Source organism: Puma concolor, chromosome C2 (assembly GCF_028749965.1).
Source record: "Puma concolor isolate L17-30 chromosome C2, mPumCon1.1.hap2, whole genome shotgun sequence".
Lineage (NCBI taxonomy): Eukaryota > Metazoa > Chordata > Mammalia > Carnivora > Felidae > Puma > Puma concolor.
This window is the reverse complement of record NC_141675.1, coordinates 48,068,359-48,084,404: the sequence shown is the minus strand read 5'-3', so window position 1 is coordinate 48,084,404 and position 16,046 is coordinate 48,068,359.

Here is a 16,046-nt window from a genome sequence, read left to right as displayed (position 1 = left end):
TGGAGGTCCTATTTTCCTACTTGGCATACTTCTGCAACATAAATTAATATGTAAACACATGATTACCCATGATTTTTATCTAAGATGAGAGCAAAGCATTACCATTCTTCCAATCCCATTCAGCTGACACTCAGGAAATATAAATTGCTTGGATTTGCTCAAATATGAATGGATTGTCTTAAAGATATGCCACTCAAATTACTTCTCATGATGTACACAATTCCCAAAGCTCCATTGTTTACAGAGTCTATTTGAATTCTCTTGTCAATATCCAGACAGTATTCAAAAGAGCACGCAGTTCTGAACTTACCCTTGCAAGATGTCTTAGAAGGGTCTGTTCTCAGCCATAGCATACCTTCCTCCTTTGATCTCCAGGATTCCTAAACTGGTTTTGGCATGAAATGTGTTCTGTGTGGTGTGAATGCGTGAATATTGTCATGGGAATTTTTGAAAACAAAATTAAAGAGGCAAAGGCATAGAATAGTTTGCTACTATGTATTTCATACAGAAGCTGGGCTTTGTAACATCCATAGCATCAGTGGATATTCTGATAATTATGCCTGCGTTTTCTTGTTTCACTATCTCCAATCTCAGAATTTTCTTTAGTTCACCTTACTGGCAAATAAGAGTATTCCTGATCACATTTATTTTGGGAAGGTTTTCTTTTTTTGAAAAGTTTCTGTTTTCAACTCTGGAATTTCCCCCACTTAGGATTTTCTGGTGGATTTCTGCTATCTGGGTGGCAGGTGAGACCTTTCCCCAACAGTGGAAAAACAAAGTAGAAACTGCAAATGAACTTTTCCAAAAGGTCAGCCAGCAATAATAAAGAAACTAGGTCAAGCAGGCAAGTTAAGAAATTGGAAAGATAAAATACACCATAATATTATGTTAGTCCTATGCGTTTTCTCCCTTAACAAAATAAGACAAATTACTAAAATAAGACCATGTAGAATAAACACAATATCATGACCTTTTATAAATTAAGAAGTGAAATAGCACAGAACAGCCTGGTCACAAAGAAGGAAAAATAAGGAACTAGAGTTGCTCTTTTGGGTCTTTTTTATCCACCCCCCAGCCCCCCACCCCCACCACCATGTGAGAGAACATGGTGGGTGGGCAAAGAGAATCCGGAAAAGACAAACCCTCCCTAGAGTCTGGAATCTTTCTGTTAAAAAAATCAAGATGATTTACAGCTAATTTTATCTGTCTTAAAACCTTTCCACAGAGGAACACAGATCTCTAAGCAATTTCATGCTTGCTATCAAGATGGGGAAGCGAAAACTCTCTTAAAAAACACAATCAATCAGAGGCAGAATTGGTCACAGAACCCTGCTGTTATTTTCTCCTCCACAGTTCTCTGATAATTTGAAGAGGTTTCTCTTTTTACTGGGAAGAATAAGGAAGGAAGGGGGACCTGTAGGAATATTTGCACTCCCCTGAGTCTTCAATTTAAATGAAACCATAATTTCAGAGGAGGTGATTCAGTATATTTTCTTTCCTTTTTTTATTAATAAAGTAGACTTGATGTATAATGTTTATGTTTTCTTAGTTGGAAATATCTTTTCTAGTTTTTCTTTTGTTCCTGTGAATCCTTATATTTTCCCTCTAGCTCTAATTTTTTTTTTTTAATATTTCTTTATTTTTGAGAGAGGGGGACAAAGGATCCGAAATGGGGCCTGTGCTGTCTGCTGAAAGCCTGAGGTGGGGCTGGAACTCACAAATTTTGAGATCATGACCTGAGTTGAAGTCAGATGCTTAACCAACAGAGCCACCCAGGTGCCCTAACTTGGTTTTTAAAATAAATGTAACTTACCTTAGGTGCAGAAGCAAGCATGCATGAATCAAGATTTCATAGAAATTATTTTTTAAGTGTGTTTTGAAGTCATTGTTCATGACTCCAAAGTCCTACATAATCTGCCCCTGACTAGTTCTCTGGACTCATCTCCTATTCTTCTCCTCTTCTGCTTCTTATACATCTTTCATCCTTCAGCACTCCAAGCTCACTCCTGCTTCAGGATTTTGAAGGTCCTGTTCTTTCTGCCTAGAGGATTCTGTCCCGAGTTTACATGCCTGCCTCCTTCTTGTCATTTAGATTTGCACAATCTTCTTTATTCAGAAAAGTTTTCCCTTTCATCCTCTGGTCAAATTATAATTTTCAAAAGATGAAAAGATTATCATATTAATGCTGAATGAATGTTAAAATTTTAACTCAATAATAAAACAATAATAAAGAAAATTGGATGAATAAATGCATATGTATCACTCAGGAAAGGTATACTGAAACAAATTTCCTTTGTTAGAAACAAAAATGGTTATATCTGATAGGTCAATAAAACCATGAAGTGTGGGGTTATCTTCTCTGCCAGATAGAATCCATTCATTGGTATTTCAGTTGGACAATAGTCTTTATCTTAACATATAGCATTGAAGAGTCTGGACCCTAAGCACTACCAAACACTAAGTCAAACAAAGATATATCTCCTAGAGAATGACGTAACTCTTGGGTGGCTCTAACAGTGGTCTTGCATAACATTTAAAGACATGTGCTATGACTTGGATAATTTTTTTTCTTAAGAAAAGGCAAGGAAGGCTCTTATTTTCTGGTCTCTCTCCTTATTTATTTTTCATTGCACTCATTACTATATAACACCACCAGGTCATTCTCGTTTGTTGGATTTCTTTATGACTTTGTCTTTCCACTATAACGTGTTACCTAAGAGCAGACTATTTGCCTTTCTCTCCTGTAACCCAAACCTTAAAATAATGCCTTACATATAATAGGTGCTCAGTAAATGTTTATTGGATGACAGGGCGCTCAACAATATCGTGGTGAAAGTGACAAATGAACAGAAATTAGAAAGCAAGGAAACTGAGTATCTAGTTGAAATTTTTGTGAAAGCCTGCACAAATGAACAGAAAAATAAAAGGCAACATATAATAGTGCAGAAAAGTATACATACTGTGTCAGAATGACTGGCAAGATGGTCACTTCCACAGAAAAATATTATAACTTCCAAATGTTGAAAATATGACCAATACACAGGAATATTTATGGCTAAATTGATGCTAAAGAAGCTCTGTAATGATAAGCCCCTTTAAATTTTTTTTTTAAGTTCATTTTTGAGAAAGAGAGAGACAGAGCGGGGTCAGGGGAGGGGCAGAGAGCGAGAGGGAGACACAGAATCTGAAATAGGCTCCAGGCTCTGAGCTGTCAGCACAGAGCCTGGAGTCAGACTGGAATTCAGGAATGACAAGATGATGACCTAGGCTAAAGTTGGACACATATCTGACTGAGCTACCCAGGTGCCCTGATAAACCCCTTTTAAATGACATTTAAGAAGTATAAAATATGTTTCAATGTTTATGTCAGAGAATTGTATTATGGTGTATATGTTTATTTTAAGAGACCATGGACACTTGAAATTTACTTAAAGCAAAAAGCATCAAGTACCTACTTTGTATAAGGCAGACTATCTCTCATGGTAATTAATGACATTTGGCCTTTGTTTTTCATGGAAACTTCTTTCTCCTAGTCTGATAAATGGTAGATAGAACTTAGTTATTTAGTTATTTGTTAAGGCATCGCATTTGTGTATGGTGGAACAAAAAGGGAGTTAGCACTTTCTCCTTTCTTTTGTTTTGTCTGAATCTTATTAACTCAGTAACGTGTGGATAATGTAATAGAAATTCCCCAGAAGGTTGGGAATTTATACTCTCTCTCTCTCCCAGTGAAATATGACCTTTTCCCCAGCAGTATTTCCCTCTTTATTATGTTTTCTGCATTTAGCTCTTATCATCCCAGAAATTGACTCACAGATACCTGAAAATAGAATGGGGAAGAAGGGGGGAATTTTTTGATATGTATAATTCTTTAGAAAAAATTTTCAGCCTTCTCCCAAAAGCAGAAATAAACAAAGAAAGAAGGAAATGTTAGGTTTATTGGACTGTTTGAATGGATATATAAAAAGTAAACACATTTTATCATATTCAAAATTCTTCATTTAAAATGTATGCATGTGTGTAGAAATCGTGGGAAGCTTGATAGTGTTACTTATTACTTAAATTCCTGCTTAGTTTTATAATCATTAACAATTATGTTAAACTTAAACATTATTTAACTCATCTGGGATTGCATGGTTGTCGTTGGGTTTGTAGAGAGAAAAATAATGTAAAAGTGCTACCACAATAGAAAACTGGCATTTCTTTTCATGTGATCAGGGTACATATTTTTTTTTTTTTCTAATTTGGGTGGCAGTTAGCAATGTTAAGCTTTCAACTTAACTTTCATTTTCAATAAAAGTAAAACACAGAAATTTCCAAGCCCTCTAGTAATTATGTGTTGTATGGTACTTATTCATTGACATGATAACTCTGTGAATAATGGTTACTTTATTTTTGAGGAATTGAAAACCTTTATATAGAATCTCACAGTCTTCAACAAATTTTTTTTTTTAAAAAAGCAAGTTGCAGATAAATTGCACCAGTATGATTGTTTTAAATTTTTTTTAAAGTTTATTTATTTATTTTGAGTGAGACAGAGAAAGCACGAGTTGAGGGACAGAGAGAGAGAGGGAAAGGGAGAATCCCCAGCAGGCTCTACACTGTCAGCGCAGGGCCCCACGTGGGGCTGGAACCCACAAAACCATGAGATCATGACCTGAGCCAACACCAAGAGTCAGACACTTAACCCACTGAGCCACCCAGGTGCCCCTGCACCAGTATGATTTTTATATAAAATTTGAAGACATGCAAAAATAAACATTATTGTTAAGGGTTTTTTTTAACTTTATTTATTTTGAGAGATAGAGTGCACATGCATGTGCTCATGGGAGTAGAGGAGCAGAGAGAGAGACAGAATGTTCACATTGGCAGTGCAGAGCCCAAGACAGGGCTCATTCTCACGATCAACCAACCAACCAGGAGATAATGACTTGAGCCAAAATTAAGAGTCAGATGCTTAAACGACTAAGCCACCCAGGTGCCACAGAATCCAAAGCAGGCTCCAGGCTCTGAGCTGTCAGCACAGAGCCCGACATGAGGCTTGAACTCATAAATCACGAGATCATGACCTGAGTGTAAGTCGGACGCTTAACAGACTGAGCCACCCAGGCCCCCCTCCTTTTTTTAAATTTGGCTTTAATGTTTATTTCCCAGGTGCCCCATTTTAAAGGGATATTTATATAAGTAGGAAAGCTATTAAGAAAGGCAAAGAAATACATCACAAAATTCAGGATAACTTACATCTCTGTTAGGGAGGGCTGTGTAATCATGGAAGACAAGCAGGAAGCTTAAAATACATTGAAAACTTATAGTTCTTAAGCTGGATGGGAGCAGGGATATTCTATACCTTATACTTTACATCAATACATTATATATGTATGAAAAGATAATTCATAGCTTTTAAAAATGCCTTATATTTTTGTTTTCAGTACTCTGTTTTCATTGTTACAGCACACTGACCATCCTAAAATTCCTCATTTATAAACAGTTAAAATGCCAAGCAGTACATTTTTAAATTGGTGGAGTAGTACCTAAAACAGTTTGGACTATTCTCTGCAGTCAGGAGGAAAATAGAAGCAGAAAATCCCAGCAGGTGCGAGAAATTGAGTGTGCAGCCTACCCTGGGGGCGTCTGTGGGCTTCTTGCAGGTAGCCTGGAGCCTGACGCGCCTGTGCAGGCTAGGGTAGAAAATCTGCAGCCATCCCACATAACACTGGGACTTTGGTAGTATTGTGCATATGAAAACAGATCTATAAGAAAATCCTTTTAGTATTGATAGACTAAAGAGAAAACTGTCTAATCTGTTTCAGCTAATGGGGAAAAAAAAATCAACCATCTATATGGGATTTAGCCAGGGTAACCCAGCCCTCACAAACCTGGAATCACGTGTCTTTGGGGTCCCAGCATACTCCATGAAGAATCTTTAATTAAAGAGGAGTGGATGATGTACCACCCTCAGCAGGCTAGCGCAAGTAAGGCTTCTTTGTCCTCACAGAATTCCTGCCCAGAATTTGAAAAAAAATAAGGATTTGTAATTATTAATATGCACATGCATGCCCCCCCCCCCCCCCCACACACACACACGGAAATAGGTGTCAGCAGCCATACCAAACAACAAAACCAGACAAGGACTTCAGATACTGGAATTATTAGATACTGAATATAAAGTAAAATATATTTCCTGTGTTTAAAGATATAGGGGCACCTGGGTGGCTCAGTTGGTTAAGTGTCCAACTCTTGATTTTGGCTCAGTTCATGATCTCCTGGTTGTGAGATGGAGCCCCGTGTTGGGCTTTTCACTGAGCGTGGAGTCTGCTTGGGATTCTCTCTCTCCTTTTGCCCCTCCTCTGCTTGCTCAAGTGTGCATACACATGTGCGCACGCTCTCTCTCTCTCTCTCTCTCTCTCTCTCTCTCTCTCTCTGTCTCTCTCACACACACACACACACAAATAAACAAACAATTAAGGATATAAAAGATGGAATACAAAAAGATGAGTTAGGCAAAAGAGACTATCAAAATGACCAAACATATTTGAAAAAAATGGAACTACTAGAAGTAAATATGTAATAACTGAAATAAAATAGATGGCTTAAACAGATTGAGCCAAACTAAAAGGAGAATGAATGAAGTGAAAAATAGGCCTGATGATATAATGTGGTATGTGCTATGGAAAAAACAGAGCAAGATCAGGGGGATCAGCAGTACAGGTGGAGAGACAGAAGTTGGGTGCAATTTAAAGAGAGCAGTCAAGGGCACCTGGGTGGCTTAGTTAGTTGAGCATCTGACTTTGGCTCAGGTCATGATCTCATGGTTTGTGATTTCAAGCCTCGCATAGGGCTTGCTGCTGTTAGCACAGAGACTGCTTCAGATCCTTTGTCCCCCTTTCTCTCTGCCCCTTCTCTGCTCATGCTATATCTCTCATGAATAAATACAACATTAAAAAAACTTAAAAAAGAGAGAGCAGTCAGAGTAAGAGGTGTCACAGAGAAAGAAGTGAAGGAGGTAGCCACATGGATATTGGAGGGATCAGTGTTACAGGCAAAAGGAACAGCAACTAGTTGAAAGTAGAGCCATGGGGCACCTGGTGGCTCAGTCAGTTAAGCATCTGACTTCAGCTCAGATCATGATCTCCTGGTTCTTGGGTTCAAGCCCTCCCCCCGCCCCCCTGAGCTGTCGGCACAGAGCCTGGAGCCTGATTCGGATTCTGTGTCTCCTTCTCTCTCTGCCCCTCCCCCACTTGCACTCTGTGTCTCCATCTCTCATAAGTGAACATTAAAAAAAATTTTTTAATGGAAGTAGAGCCAAATCAACATATATATATATATATATATATATATATATATATATATATATATATATATATATGTTAGTGAAATTACTGAACTTTGAGGATAACACAAAGATTCTATAAGCTTCCAAAGAGAGAAAAAAATACTGTCACAGACAAAATATACGGAATCATAATGACTTCAGACTTCTCAATAGTGGCACTTAACATGATAAAATTCTAAGCAACCATCCCAAAATTCAAAAGGAAAATTCTATATAATTCTCCACAGCCAAACTCTCCCAATCAGTGTGAAAACATTTTCAGACATACAGGTCTCAAAATTTACCTTCCTTGCTCCTTTTGCTTAAAAACTTTTGAAAAATGTAGTCCAGCAGAATGAGGAAATACACCAAGAGGAAAAAAAAATTCTGGTAGAGAAAAGAGTTGATCCAACAGGAGCATAGTAAGGGGAATCCCAAGAATGGTGCAGAAGAGGGATTTCACATGAAGGCTGTGCATCCAATAAAAAACACCCATTGTGGTCTGGTGTGGGTTTGATGACTCCTAATGGGACTTCTGCAGAAAGAGGAAACTGAAAGAATACCAGATACATCTGACATCTTAAGAAGAGATCTAGAAAACTGGCAAAGGTTTTAGGGCTATATTATTTATAAGCGCATAAGAAAACATAGCATATGAAGAGGAAGGAGGTCCATATTAGTGAAACAAAAAGTTGTGCGGAAAACTTGGTCAGTCATGGTTCTCCACCTGCCTCAGTTGTGAATGGAGCTCTCATAAGTCATGATGATGTAAACACTGCTATGGGTGGGAAATAATCCTCGGGGACTGAGGGAAGGCAATGAAGGGGCTGAATGTGGTAAGACCGAGGCTAAAAATCAAAAAGTAGCAACAGAATATGTTCTTTAGAGAGGAAGTTATAATTTCCAAATCACCTACATCAGCCATCTGATTGATGAAAAGAGGTGAAAATGCATGCAGGGAGTGGAGAGGTGGAGATGATGGAGAAGAGGGAGGTGTACTGTTAGTTTTCTTAACAAGACTCAGTATGATAGTGCTTTAAATGAAATATAATGAGAGACATGGATGTAAGTTTTCTAATAGCCCCATTTAAGAAAAAGTAAAAAGAAACAAGTGAAATTAATTCAGTAATATATTTTTAACCCAATATATCCAAAATATTTCTATCGGTAATCATTATAAAAAAATATTAAAGAGATTTTTAACTTTCTTTTTTTTTCATACCAGGTATGAAATTCAGGATATACTTTATACTTGGAGCACATCTCAGTTAGGACTAGTCACATTCCCAGTACTCAGTAGCCCCACAAAGGTAGGACTACCTTATTTGACAGTGAAACTTTACATACACATATAACTTTGGTAAATTTTAAAAACTTAGGAAGGCGCACTAGCATGGACAGTTTGCCCCACTTATTTTGTGAATGAAGAGGTGCACTAATACCATCAAAACAGGGGACAAAACAGTGGAAAAGGTCAGGAAAAATGGAACTTCCTAAGAAAACCTCTTGAAAAAGTGAAATTGTGGGTTATTCATTCACCATCAGACCATGGGACCTCATCACCCATATGGACTACTCTTTATATATTATTCATGTATGTTTACAACCCACTTCCTTTATAGGTGAAGAAACCAATGCAGGTAAGTGACTTGCCTGAATTTATTAAGCTAATACGCAGCAAGTGAGATTCGAATTCAGACAGTCCAACACCACTGACCGCAAGCTTGGTCACAAGCTTCACCACATGTGAAGCACTCCGAAAGGGGACTTCACCGGAGTGTGGGGGTGAAGTTTGTTGAAGATAGTAAATGTCTAAAGTATATTACTCACCTTGATCTTAATGTAATGCCTACCCACACAGTGGTGAAAAGACCATCAAGATGTTTCTGCTTCTTTTTCTTGATGGAGTGATTTGGAATAAATATTCCTATTTTAACTTTTTGAAGCTGTGCCTTTGAGTGAAGTAATTTGGTTTTAGTCTATGTAGGCATTGAACGCAGTTTGAAATAGAAGGGTTGCATTTCTCAACAAACTATCAATGTCTTTCAGGGGGTTATGCAGTTAGATGGAGTCTTTTTAACTAGTGAATTTCCTTCAGCAAATTAATTCAATTGTATTGACTTTCTATTGCTGTCAACAAATTACCCCAAAATGTAATGGGTTAAAACAATAAACATTACCTCATAATTTTTTGAGTCAGGAATCAAAATGCAGTTTAATAGGGGCACCTGGGTGGCTCAGTCGGTAAAGCGTCTGACTTCGGCTCAGGTCATGATCTCACAGTTTGTGAGTGTGAGCCCCGCGTCAGGCTCTGTTCACAGCTCGGAGCCTGGAGCCTGCTTCAGATTCTGTCTCCCTTTCTCTCTGGCCCTCCCCCACTCACACTCTTTGTCTCTCTCAAAAATAAACATTAAAAAAATGCAGTTTAATAGTGTGTCTCTGACCCAAGTTCTCTCACAGGGCCACAGTCATCTGAAAGTTCAACTGCAGAGGGTCTGTTTCCAAGACCTGTAATGTTGGAGGGCTCAGGGAGGGCTCAGGGCTCTTGGATGCTGACAGAGGGAATCATCTCTTAGCTGCCTGTGCCTCTCCATTGGTCCATTCACTCCATGGCAACTTGCCTCCCCCAGAATGAGGGCTCTGAGTAGGGCTGATCACAGCAAGACACAAGTCATAGTGATTTCATCAGCTTCACTCAGATGTCATATACCATCACGTTTGCTATTCAAGTCACTAGATCCAGCCCACAGTCAAAGAGAAGATATTACAAAAGGCATAAATACAAGGAGGCAGAGGTCATTTGGGCCAGTCTAGAGACTGACTGCCACAACAACAAACATTCAACATTTTGCCCTTTAAAAATATGCAATTTCTTTTTTCATGCATTTATCCATCAGTATTTACTGAGTATGAACTTTGTGCCAAGCCCTAGAAATCTGGGGAAAAAAAACAAGCATTCTCATGACCTTCCTAAAACCTACAAGCCAGTGTCCTCGACATTAAGCATCTCAATTTTGCTTTGATTAAACAGCAAGAAAGACGTCAGGAGCCTCTCAGTACTTTTTCTCAACTATCGTGCTTATAAATCAAATAGTGATGACCTTTTGGTAAATATGAAGAATTACCCTGGTCTTCCTAGGTCATAATTATGTTATAGCCCTTTACTCGGATCTCTAGACTTCCTACCTCAGTCAGAACCTGAGTGATTTACTTTAATTTCTGTAGTGACAATATAATGTAAGGCCTGCAGATCAGAAGTTTGAGCTCCTCCAGCTGTAGAAAGAAATGCTGCTTAAGAATTTAGTTCTTTGACTCTCTCTCTAAACTATAAACTGACAGAAAAATCTATGAGGTCAGTGAGGTTCTATTCAGATCTCATGACCACTCTGTGTCCTCTAACAAAAAACTGAAGTTTTTCACAAAAACTGAAACCAGGATGATTTCAGTGATGGCAAAATAAACATATTACCGGTGATTAAAGGAGCCTGTGAATTTTATTTCTGGAAGTCTTGAAGTTCTTTCTGTTATCCTTATCAGTCTCTGCCCTCAGTGGATATTTCATCCAGTCCCAAGTACCCATTTCTCACACTTCAGTCTGTTTCTCAAGGGAGTGCACTTAATGGGTTTTATTTTCATTTTAGAGTTGATAATGTTTTCAGATTTTTTAAGTCACCACTGTGAGTAGATAAACAGCAGCGCCCCCCCCCCCACACACACACGTGCACACACACATATACCTTGCTCCTTGCTCCTTACTCCTTGCGCTCTGCTCCTTCCTCACCAAATAGAGGTTGCATGAAAAATGTCTCAACAGGACTTCTTTTCTACTTAGTTGGGTTTAAATAATCTGAGTATTTCAAGGTGGCACAAAGTCTGCCTCATAAAAAATTAAAATAGATCATTAAGCTTTGAATAACACCACTGAATATATGTGAAACAAGTTCATGTTGTGAATCATTTAGCTTAAATGCAAATCAGAATGCTGACATACCTCATAAAAAGAACTATACCATATATTTATGATGTACATGATTTATAGAAGCAAACTGACCAGATATCTGTGCATTTAGAACTTATAAAATTCTAAGGATCCTCCTGCCCCAAACTCTAGCAGTAGCTTCAATTCTGAATGGCTTTCTGACCTGCTACTCTGTTCCAGCTTCGAAAGTTGCCACCAAAATAGTACACATATTGTTCACAGCTCAGCAATTTACTTTTACAGATCTAATCCATGAACAATAATTTCTGCTACGGGAGCAATTTTAAATGCTTTTCTCCACTTCAGTTAAAAGTATAAAGGGGCGGCTGGGTGGCCCAGCTGGTTAAGCGTCGACTTCAGCTCAGGTCATGATCTTGCAGTCTGTGGATTCGAGCCCCACATCGGGCTCTGTGCTGACAGCTCAGAGCCTGGAGCTTGCTTCGGATTCTGTGTCTCCCTCTTTCTCTGCCCCTCCCCCACTTGTGCTCTGTCTTTCTCTGTGTCTCAAAAATAAATAAAAAACATTTTTAAAAAGTATACCTTAAAGACACACATTCTTTTCTCCAAATTAGTGGAACACTGTCAGTCCCATGCTCAAGATATGCTAATAATGAGCCCTGAAATGTGAGAATTCAATTTACACTGATTTGTTAAGAATAAACATGGTTTCTAAAATCATGTCACTTGTTTCTTAAAATTAATGGTCAGATAATTCATATAGTTTCATGAAAGCACTTGTAGCAAATGTGGGTTCTGAACCAAATGTATAGAAGCAAAATAATACAGAACTCTGTGAACTCAAAAGATGGGGTACCCTGGAAGTTTATCTGGTAATGACCTGAGAATGGTGAGTTGGCAAATATTTGTGTAAAGAACTAGAACAGAAGGCAGGATGACTTCAATAATAAATAAATACAAGATTGGTGGTTGAAGAAGCCTGCAAATTTTATTTTTAGGATTCTGTCTTCTTCAGAAATTCACATACTGCACAAAGATATATGTGCAAAGATATTTACCTCTGTGTTTATTTGCACAAGCAAAAGGCATACAAAAAAGTGGAAAACTTGAAAAAAAAAACTAAACTTCTAGGGAAATGCTTATGATGGTTAAACTCCTATGGGTAGGAGAATAATTATAGCTATGGAATACTTTGCAGCTCTTAACGGAATATGAAGCAAGCCCATATGTAGTGACCAAGGAGAATATATTATGAACAGAAAAAAAAAAACACATGTTGCATAACCATGTGTATAAATGTAGCATTATCTTATCAAAAATAAGTATGCTATAATACAATCTTACTAAAATATGTATGGGCAGAAAAATATTAAAGACATGTTGATATCTAACAACCTCCAATTTCAGTGATATTGAATGGCAGTGCAATAGCTAAACTGCACATTAAAATAGTTTCAAATGTACAGTGTAACATTATGTATATATTGTTTGGTTTATGCAATAATCCTGAGGCTGCAAATTGTTCAAGAATGAGTAGTCTGTGGCTTGGTCCACGAGGCTTCTAATCAGGGAGACTCTTCCTCAAAGGTACATACTACTGGGGCACCTGGGTGGCTCAGTCGGTTAAGTGCCTGACTTCAGCTCAGGTCATGATCTCTCACAACTTGTGAGTTTGAGCCCCATATCAGGCTCTCTGCTGTGAACACAGAGCCGGATTCGGATCCTCTGTCTCCCAGTCTCTGCCTCTCTCTCTATATATCAATAGTTCCCTACAAATCTGGGCTTGATATATTGTTTTATTGTCTTCAGAAATTGTTGTAAATAATGTTAATAGTGCAGATTAAGTCTACATATTTGTTACATCAATAGCCATTACACGACTGCACATAGTCCAAACTATGTGCAACGGTCCAAAAAATGAACCATTCTTTCAGTATTTAACGTCTCATCTGATTCAGTAAAGTTACATATGTCATTGGTGGTCAAAGTTCCAACATAAGTCTTCAATGTATCACTTCTTATTAATAAAAGCAAAAATATTAACTAATAGTCCTATAGGACCTACTCATTCATCAATTGCAGTCATAAGGCCGATATCAATGAGGCATTCCATGTGAATCAATTGTCTACCTGGAACATACAATAATGAATATTTATACATTTTATTGTTTATAAACAGTGCTCTTCGCATCTTTGCTATAACACACATGCGTGCGCACACACACACACGTTTTTTTCAGAACTGATTGTTTAACATTTATTAACATATTGCTGAGTTATAGTAGTGTAGTAATGCTCATCCAGCTTGAAACTTCATTAGTAGATACTGTTGGTGTATCTGTTCAAAAGAACTCATGCATTGTGTGTGACCAAATTGGTATAGGTAAATTCAAAACAGAGAAATGGTGGCCAAAGCCTGCATTTTAAGCCTAGCTCCAAATTTTCTGTTTGGCTGCATGCTTTTTAGGACTAGATGCTTAAAATGAAATTATTTTACAAAGGCCAGGAATAGGCATACTTGTACAGTAATTAATTAAAATTTCATACACACCCACCAAAAACTCTTTGGAAAATGTGCCTGAGGAAAATGGTTTTTTCCATAATCACAAATAATTTCTCCATGTTAAAAGAAGTGAACTTTATTGACTTAGGTTTGAACTCCAGAAAATAAAAATTCGACACACACACACACTTCTGCAAATAAAACACCATGGACCTGGGGTTAGCCACGGGAAAGCATATTGGGATTTTGCAGCACAAATTTGAGGAGAAGCAAGTATTGAGGGACAGAGATAAACTCTGGCAGAGTAAAAACATTTTGATTTAAAATTTTGGGGGGTGGGGTGGAGTAGGTAAGCCCAATGGATTTATTGGATTATCTTTCATTATCTTGGTTGAAATGTCACAAGTTTCTAGGAATTCTTTTTGTCAATTGTGAACATACACAAAAAAAAATGGCTAAAAATGGAGACCTGTATAATCAATAATAATAAAACAGAGTGCAATTCATTACTTATCACATTTAATATTTAGCTCTGTTCTTGCACGTTATTTGGTCCAGAATATATTCAAGACCAATCAGTGGCTCGCTAAACTCCTCTCCTGTATAAACCCCAGAGACTCAGCATGAACAGCACGCCCAGTCCACTTTGTTCACAAGCTGGGCTTCCTAGTCCTGCCTTCAGCTACTCTTTAATACCAGCTGTTTGTTCTCTCCAGTCCTCCCCCTTCTCTACCTCCTCCAGGTCTCATTTTTAAAAACCTACCCCATAGATACCCAATTCCATCCTCTGAGTTGCCTTGGCAACTCTCAAAGATAGGATAGTTCACAGCTTCCCAAACTAATTCTATCACATCCCTCAATTAGTTCAGTCTTTTATGAGCAGTCAGCTATTCCTTAGAACTATAATCAGGAATTGGCTCACTCTGAATTTGTAGATTCTCAAAGGGTGAATTCCTATGCACATCCTCTGTGTTCTCTTCTTACAGGGTCCATTTTCCTAAGACCAGAAACCCTGGCCAGATAATTATACAGCCTATTTCCATGCTTCCCTCCACTCTCTGTTGACTTTTCCTTGAAGATTTACTCTTTTAGTCTTTTGGCTGCCCTGCCCTTTGGCATCTACGAAAGGTTGGCAGGGTTCCTTGGTTGGCAGTAATTACTAAGGTTGTTATGTGTTCAACTTCAGATCCTCATCTGAAAATCAAAATGTTCATGTTTTAAGCCAAATATTCCATTGTATACGATGTTTGCAAAGCACACAGACATGGGTCTTTCTTTCCTTATATTGTGAGAAGAGAAAAATCACCTCTGGCCCACCTTTTCACCCAAGTAGTATTGCCACACAACACTACCTGCCAAACAAAGTCAATCCAAATTATTTCCAACTTTGCTGAAGCTGCCCAGATGGAATTACTTGGCTCTTCAGATCTCTAGAAAATTATGCTAACTTTGAAAAAAATTCAGGTGGGAACAAATTGTTGTCATGAGAATTTGACAGCACTCCTTTGAAAATCCAGTTCTGGTCATTAAATGCATTTAACATAATAAGGCACGGCAACAACTGAGAAGGTGGTTTATTTTAATTCATTGCATGAAATGTATGAATTAATTAAGCATTTAACACCACACTAAAGATGGCGGAATATAAAGAAACATAATCTTGAGCTGGCTTACTCTCTTAAATAAGCAAATGAAATTAGATTTTTATACAGTAATTTATGTTCAATTAAGCCAAGAGTTTGCTATTATACATTTACAGTGAATATAAAAGCAAGGCAACAAACACAAAATTGTTATAAAGTAATAAATCACACTGAGATGGAGATGAATGGGAACATTTTCTGGAGTATTAATTCAATTTGGAGTGGCTATTTTGGGGATCATGCAATGTTGAAGTGCAGCTAAGATTGCCTCTTCTAGTCTGATGAGAGCTATGAATTCATGCATCATAGAAAGTAAACCTGAGTTTCCAAACTGACTTGGCCAGTGGACATTTAGGAAAACTGAAATCACAATTTGTGGCAGTATCCCCGTTGCTGAGAGCATTTCCCAGTAAAAAACCACTTTCTCTCTTTGTTATACTTCTCTCCCTTCAAAATATGTGTACGCTACATATTTTTGACCAAACCTAAGCGAAGGTGATCTGATCAACGTTTACTGCCTGCAATAAATTTAGAGAAAAACAGCAGATTTTCTGTCTTCAGTCCTTGAGGTGGTCAAGGCAACTTGAAAACAACTCACATCCTATTATGGATTCAGGACTTACTTATTTTTAAAGCAATGAGCCCATGAAA